This window comes from Gracilinanus agilis, chromosome 3 (assembly GCF_016433145.1).
Source record: "Gracilinanus agilis isolate LMUSP501 chromosome 3, AgileGrace, whole genome shotgun sequence".
Classification (NCBI taxonomy): domain Eukaryota; kingdom Metazoa; phylum Chordata; class Mammalia; order Didelphimorphia; family Didelphidae; genus Gracilinanus; species Gracilinanus agilis.
In genome coordinates, this window is record NC_058132.1 from 66,954,086 (window position 1) to 66,960,098 (window position 6,013).

The 6,013-nt window shown below is 41.9% G+C and overlaps 1 long non-coding RNA gene and 3 other non-coding genes across 4 annotated transcripts; all 4 read left to right on the top strand.

The window, feature by feature from the left end:
* Positions 1–3,555, top strand: LOC123243197. The gene is made up of 4 exons (XR_006505847.1): positions 1–87; positions 1,735–1,774; positions 2,226–2,257; positions 2,622–3,555. It is a non-coding gene; the product is annotated as an uncharacterized LOC123243197 (long non-coding RNA).
* LOC123243445 lies at positions 1,454–1,653 on the top strand. Its single transcript, XR_006505969.1, has one exon. It is a non-coding gene; the product is annotated as a small nucleolar RNA SNORA73 family (small nucleolar RNA).
* On the top strand, positions 1,950–2,149 carry LOC123243446. Its single transcript, XR_006505970.1, has one exon. It is a non-coding gene; the product is annotated as a small nucleolar RNA SNORA73 family (small nucleolar RNA).
* On the top strand, positions 2,349–2,548 carry LOC123243444. Its single transcript, XR_006505968.1, has one exon. It is a non-coding gene; the product is annotated as a small nucleolar RNA SNORA73 family (small nucleolar RNA).
* Positions 3,556–6,013: the final 2,458 nt, after the last annotated feature.

Sequence of the window (6,013 nt, forward strand, 5' to 3'; positions counted from 1 at the left end):
GCCCCACCCCCTCGAGTATAAATAAGCGTGTTCTACGCACGTCAGTCCCTTTCAGCCATAATGTTGGATTCGTGTATTTTCAGAGAGGTGAGTAATGGTTTGGCTATGCCAGCTACCCTCACCCCCACCCATTCTCCGCTTCCTTCATGTGTCTGTGCCCTTCCCTTTTACCTCTCTTGGATGCCCCTTTCCTCCTTCCCTCCTCCCTTTGCAACAGGGAAAGTTGGGCAGTGGCGTGGCCGCCACTAAAGCGCATGCGCCGAACTCCCCGCGAGTAGGTAGGCAAGGGTAGGGTCCTCGAGACTCATCTGCCGCCATCCCCGTACCTCGCCTCCGCCCTACTTTTGGCGGCTCCCCAGCAGCAGGAAGCTAAGGGTTAGCTGGAAATGGCGCTGGGGCTCGCTGCTTGGGGGGAAAAGCAGAATTCCGGTCCGAATTCTAACCGAGCCATTTAGCTTGTCTGCCTCACTTTCCTCCAGTTTAAAATGGAGGTAACACCCCTCCCCCTTCCAGTTCTTGGTGATGATCAACTAAGATAATTTTAAATTTAGTACAGTTCATACAGATACATAGTATCTCCCCCCCCCCCCAGAAAAATAAATAAAATCCCGGCATAGGCCCCGACCCCATACCCAAGAATAGTTTTTGGGTTTCATTCCACTGGCATTTCTTTTTAAACCCTTTCTTTTTGCCTTAGAATCAGTACCATATTGATACCAACGCAGAAGAACGGTAAGGACTAGGTAATGAGGATTACAGACATGCCCAAGGTAGCACAGCTAGGAAGATCCCCCCAGCATTTGTCAACGATAAATACTCGGTAATATATACTGCTAACCAGGGTGCAGTAGTTTTTATATTTATATAATAGGAAGAATTGTGAAGGTCAATTGAGATATGCGAGTTTTCTTTGGAAGTCCTATATAGAAAGATCTAAACAGTTATTGCAGAAGAAAACTGAGAAAACTCTTATCCTTAGCACAACATGTGCTTAAGATAATACAAAGTTTGTAAGAAATTTCCTCCTTTTCTAATAGGATTTAGGAAAGCCTTCTAATGGTTAGTGGCAGAGGAGCTAAACCTTGAAGAGAATGGGAATTAGGCTAGGCAAATATATAGACACGTGGGGATGTGGTGCCCTCTATAGGAAACAGGTAAGATTGACTGATAGAACATGTTAAAGTTGGATACTTTTTTTCAAAAGAGTTCAAAGCTAGTTCTTCAAAGGTTTTAAAGCTCCAGGATGTGGTTAGTTAGGGAGCCCCTGAAGTCTATTGAGCAAGGGAGTAGTATGACTAAATCTGAAATCAATATAATATCTTATACTTATAAGACAAAATCTTGTAGTTTGTCTTGGCATACATGGACATGTTTAAGAGAATGGCCTATTTATATAGGAAATACTCCACTGTCTTTAAGTGCTCTTTGGATTAATGTATGGTCAATTAAACATCCAACGTGGATATCCTGGCTAAATGATTCCAGGCTCTGTCCTAGTGGCGAAAGGGAGCTTAGGGCCTTGCCCTGTGATGTACAGTCCCATTCCACAACGTTGGATATCAAGCTGGGCCTTGTGTCTGCACCTGCATATTCCTAAACCTTCTCAGAGTCTTTGGACTGTGACTGAGGAGACAAACCATGCAGGAAACAAGACTTAACTGCTTTGGTAACTTGAGTATTGAGCTTAAGAGCCTGGCAAACAATTTTTTAAGATCTTTCTTCTTGCTTTTTTAGGGCCTTTTATGTGCAGAGACAAGTCTGGGAGATACCTGGGGTGAGTTGACAAGCAATTTTTTTTAAAAGATATTATTGGGTAGTAACCTATTTTGGAACCCTGGAGTTGATTCCCTTTCTATATCCTACATCAGATCACGTGTCACTTTTTAGTTTGATATCTCTTCACACATACTTTTTTTTTTTTTTTTTGAATGCTTTAAAACATCTATAATCCAACGAGGATATCCTGAGGTCACTCCTCAGGCTCCTGTCCTAGTGGCGAAAGGGAGCTTAGGGCTTTGCCCTGTGATGTACAGTCCCATTCCACAACGTTGGATATCAAGCTGGGCCTTGTGTCTGCACCTGCATATTCCTAAACCTTCTCAGAGTCTTTGGACTGTGACTGAGGAGACAAACCATGCAGGAAACAGTACTGTTTCACTGTTCCACTGTAGTGTTTTGCAGTTTGAGGATGGGCAAAAACTAAAATTTGCCTTCTTGTTTTTCAGTACCCTCCTGCAGGATTTCTCTAAGATAGGAGGTGAGTAATTTATCTTTTTATGTTGCCAGGGGGTCAGGGCTTGGTTTTGAAGTTGATTCTCTTCAAGAATCTTAAGCCCAAAGCCCACTTTCCAACGAGGATATCCTGAGGTCACTCCTCAGGCTCCTGTCCTAGTGGCGAAAGGGAGCTTAGGGCTTTGCCCTGTGATGTACAGTCCCATTCCACAGCGTTGGATATCAAGCTGGGCCTTGTGTCTGCACCTGCATATTCCTAAACCTTCTCAGAGTCTTTGGACTGTGACTGAGGAGACAAACCATGCAGGAAACAACTTAAATTTAACATGTTTTTTTAATGTGTGTTAATGGGGTGGTAAAATATACTGATAGATTTTTTTACTTTTTAGGTTAAGAAGAGGACTTTAAGAGCTATGGTATTACTTGGGAGTTGTGCATATGTGATTTTTTTTTTTGCCTAAGGCTGCTGATAGCTTTTTAAATTTTTGTTTATAAAAACAATTTTCTCCAGTGAAAGTTGTAACTCTTAAAGAGCACATTTCAATGACTGTTATAGCAACTGCAGCACTCTTGGTATGGGTAGTCAGGTGTTTCACAAGGATCATTTAAGTGCACAAGGGGATCAGTCTCCAAAACCAAAGGTAAAGTGGTAGAGATCTTCAGAGACCTAGCAGCTGGAGGGGTGGTAATTGATTCTTCATCAGATAGGCATAGGCTTTTTGAAATTAGTGAAACATCCAGAAGACCAAAAAAAAAAACATGCTGACCACAGGTATGAAGGAAAAACCCTTGTTATGGGATAGTTAATTTTTACTGATGAAATTCACTTTTTCATTCAAGGTAATAAGGAAATGTTTAGAGGATTTTTCCCTTCCAGTAGTCCTGGAAGTCTTAATCCATTGAAGCAGCAATGAACTCTGATAAATATGTTGCTGTACTGAAAATCTCAAGTGCAGATGGAGTGCAGTATTTTCTTGTACCCTACCACATTTCCCAAAATAAGTTTGCCCAAGAGATGGAAATAAATGTTTCATTGGCTTGGGAAGTCAACTGTTTTAAACCCCATTGAAAACCTGTGGGATAAGAATCAAAGCTAGCCTAGAAGAAATGGTCTCCTCAAAGGAACACTTGATAGCCAGTGTAAATGTTTTTTAAAAATGGTTTCATGATGAATTACAGAATATGTCGATTCTGTGCCAAATAGTGTAAAAGTGATGGAAGCAAAGGAATGAAATGTTGCTTACTAAAGGTTGAATATTAAGATGTGAAAACTGTAAAGTTTGTTGTGTGTACATAAAAATAAATTTCATTTACTTAAACCCATTGATCTATTGGTATTCTTCTTAATCCAGGTTTTATTCCTTAGAATGATAATGGGGGAACTAAACTTTTTTTTTCTTTTAAAACCTTTACCTTCTGACTTAGAACAAATACTTGTGTATTGGCTCCAAGGCAGAAGAGTGGTATGGGCTAGGCAATGGGGATTAAGTGACTTGTCCAGGGTCACATAGCTGGAAAGTGTCTGAGGTCGGATTTGAACACAGGACCCTCCCATCGCTAGGCCTGGCTCTCAATCCATTGAGCCTACCTAGCTGCCCCAGTATCCCTGTTTGATAGGCTTATCTGCTATCTGGGCTAAAAACTCATTTACTTTCCCTGGAAACATTGCCATAAGGTGGATTTCTGCTTTTGTCTTTGTACCCTTGGCACCTCATTGCCTTTCTCTGTATTTGTTGAATCATTCTAAAATACTTTTACACCAACCTGAACTTACTGCCTTTCCAAGTTAAAAAAGAATGCAGTTCCTTGTCCTTTACTCCTTTCCAATTGAAGCCCCCTTTATTATATATAGGTGAGTTCTTCGGTCTTCTATATTTTCCCTGTAACTGTGTCTCTGCTGGGGGTTGCCACAAGACTTAAGAGATAGTTCTTGTTAAGAGTGGTGGTGGCTGTGGCAGAAGTAGGTGAGAGAAGATGGTGAAGAAATGGGAGGCAAGATGAGAAATTTATCTGGAAAGAGGGAGGAGGGTCCCAAGGGACAGAAGTGGATATCTTTTTAAACCCTCACCTTCCATCTTAGAACCAATACTGTGTATTGGTTCCAAGGCAGAAGAGGAGTAAAGCCTAGGCATGGGGGTTTAAGTGACAGGGTGGAGGGAGGTAACATTTGAGCCCTAGACTTCATTCTCCATCTGCCCCAAGAACTAGTCATCGTTAAGGGAAAGTGAAGCAATCATTGGAGAGGGAGAGAATGTGATGGTGTAAGCATAGGTCGGGATATGAAGGGAGGATCCCCAAAATACAGGCTAGTAACCTTTAAAATTTTACTTAAAAGAATCCTTTCCCAGAATACCAATGTTCTAAGGCAGAACAGCGATTTGGGTTAGGTACCTGGGGTTGTGACTTGCCCCGGATCACACAGCTAGTAAAGTGTCAAATCATTTGATCCTGTGACTTGCCTTTTCTGTTCCTGGCTCTATCCACTGAGTCACCTAGTTGCCCTGAGTAGATGCATTCAACAAGTACATGCTATGTAGTGCCTAATAAGGAAAAAGCAAGAAATAAGACCACCCTTGCTTTTAAGGAGCTCAAAAATCTAATATAGTCACCAGCTATGTAAATACATATTGAAAATAAACGACCAGTTCATAAAGTATCTAATGTGTTTTTGAGATTCAATGAAAAAGGGACCCTCCTAGCAGCAGCATTTGATTTTAGATCTTAATGGATAGGTAAGATTCCAATAAGTTTGAGTCAAAACATTTAATAAACACTTGCTGCATGCCAGGCTCAGTGTTTAGAGCTGGGGTACTGAGACATGACACTAAATCTGACAAAAAAAAGCTAAAAGCAGGCAGTGAGGGGCCCCAGCTCTTCCCAGGGGAATATTGAATCCCTACAGAAGGATGTGGTGGGGGTAGCTGGGTGTCTCAGTGGATTGAGAGTCTTGCAAGCCCAGAGACAGGAGGTCCTAGGTTCAAATTTGAACTCATACGTCCCAGCTGTGTGACCCTGGGCAAGTCACTTAACCCCCACTGCCTAATCCTTACTGATTCCAAGACAGAAGGTAAGGGTTTTAAGAAAATGGAAATTTTAATAAGTGGGTAAATTTTGAGTTGATTTCATTTTGCAGAGTGAGGGGTCTATTGAAATGATGAAGTCAAGGAAAGTAGCTGGGTGGGAAATGGGAATTCCTTGGGTGCCATCCCTTTAAACAGTAGAGCTACTCTCCAGTAGCCATTCTCCATCCTTTCCAGTCAGAGGGGATGGAGGAGCCCCTGGGGCAGCATGAACTTCTGAAGAGAGTTCATCTTGCAGAATAATGAATTTCTCCAAATGATGAGAATTCCTTGGATACCGTCCAGTGGAAGATGGAGAAAGATTCCTCTCCAAGTCAAGATGGGGAAGTGTGCATTACAGGCACAGGGAATAAGCATGAATAACATGGAGGAGAGCTAGGACATCGAACTTGATTTTGCTTATGTAGAGAAGAACCCAGGCCTTATTACAGATGACCAACCGGCTGAGATGAATCAGAGGCAAGATTTCTCTGGCTCCAGAGCTAGTGTTCTCTGATGCGCCCCAACATCCACACTTGGTACTCTTAAGATCTAAAAGGAGGTCTGAGGAAGCTTTGGCAAGTTAACAGATGAACAAGGGACCTGTAATTTAGGTTATGAGTCTTGAGGGAAGGAAGACAAGAGGAAATGCATTTGCTAACTTCTGCTACAATGTACCAAGAACTTTACAAAGACAATCTCTTTCGTTTTTTTAACCCTTA